Raw genomic sequence first — 1,373 nt, 5'->3', positions numbered from 1 at the left:
CTAGGGCTTCTGAACTATGTCTTAAGGGCTTAAGACAAATAAAAAATAAGAACAAAAAGAAGGTATCAACATGATGGGTTAGGGGCCCAGACTAAGACTCTTACTAAAAACAATGAAAAATAATGGTAATTATACAAAAAACACATTTGTGAGTGCATCTCTTAGCTGGCAGGAAAGTGAAAGATACACAGCCCAATACCTGTATGTAGGCAAAATCCAGAGAGGCAAGTGATGGACTGATGCCAACTTTCACTTTGAGGGTTTTTTGTCAAAGCAGGGGCATCAGTTTTTGTCATCTTACAAAGGAGGAGGACAAATCTCTGAGCCCATCAGGTGGGGATTCTAATAGGAGACTGCTCCTCATTAATTTGGGAGCCCAAAGGATTAAATTCTTAGTAAAAGATAAACTGAAAATACCCCCTACCCTACTCAGAAAGTAGAAATAAAACTTCCCTATCTCCACCCTTTGATTCCCACCCAAACTGGCCCTCCCATGAATCTGCAGTCCCAAGTCACACTCCCTAAATGCCTTCCCCAGACTTCGAGTCATTCATAAGTTTGAAAGTGGTCCTACACATCTAGCACCCCTGCTGCCACATACCTGGCATCTTATAGATGTAAACACATCCTTTCTAAAGGAATTCACATTTGTCCCACAAATTTCCAAGGGTTTCTACAAGGAAACAGAATAAGTCTGTGCTAAAGTTATCATATACAAAAGGAGACAGTGCATCAAGTATGAGAGCCAGAAGAAACAAAAACTTAGGCTCGACAAAAGAAATCAGAGATTTGTTTTATCACACATAGACTATAAAATAAGTATGCTTAACATGTTATGAGAAATGAAAAAAGATTAAAATGAGTAAAGATTTAGAACATCATAAAACAATCAAATGGAGCTCCTATAACTGAAAAATAGAATTAAAATTAAATACTTGATGAATAGGTTAAAGAGCAGATTAAACCCAGCTCAGGGAGAACTGGTGAATGAAAGAGCTGAACACATTATTAAAAAGGCAGCCCGCAAGGACCAGAAAGCATGAAAGAGACTTAAGAAAACATGGAGGACAGAGTGAGAAGCTCTCACATGTATCTAATCAGAGTTCCTGGAGGAGACAGCAAAGAGAATGGAGAAAAGGCCATATTCAAAGAGATAATGACTGAGAACATCTCAGAATGATAAAGACAAAAATCCACATATTTAAGAAGCTCAACAAACTCCAAGTAGCATAACACAATAGGCATGTCATAATATAATTTCAAAGACCAGATGCAAAAGGATAATTTAACAGGAGCTAGAAAGACAAGACAAATTACCTTCAAAAAAAAAAAAATAGCAGATTGCTTGATAGCTGACTTCTCATCAGCAAAAA

This window comes from Callorhinus ursinus, unplaced genomic scaffold (assembly GCF_003265705.2).
Source record: "Callorhinus ursinus isolate GAN/ISIS: 27379988/994484 unplaced genomic scaffold, GSC_fseal_2.0 scaffold5, whole genome shotgun sequence".
Classification (NCBI taxonomy): domain Eukaryota; kingdom Metazoa; phylum Chordata; class Mammalia; order Carnivora; family Otariidae; genus Callorhinus; species Callorhinus ursinus.
Note: the sequence above shows the minus strand (reverse complement) of the source record.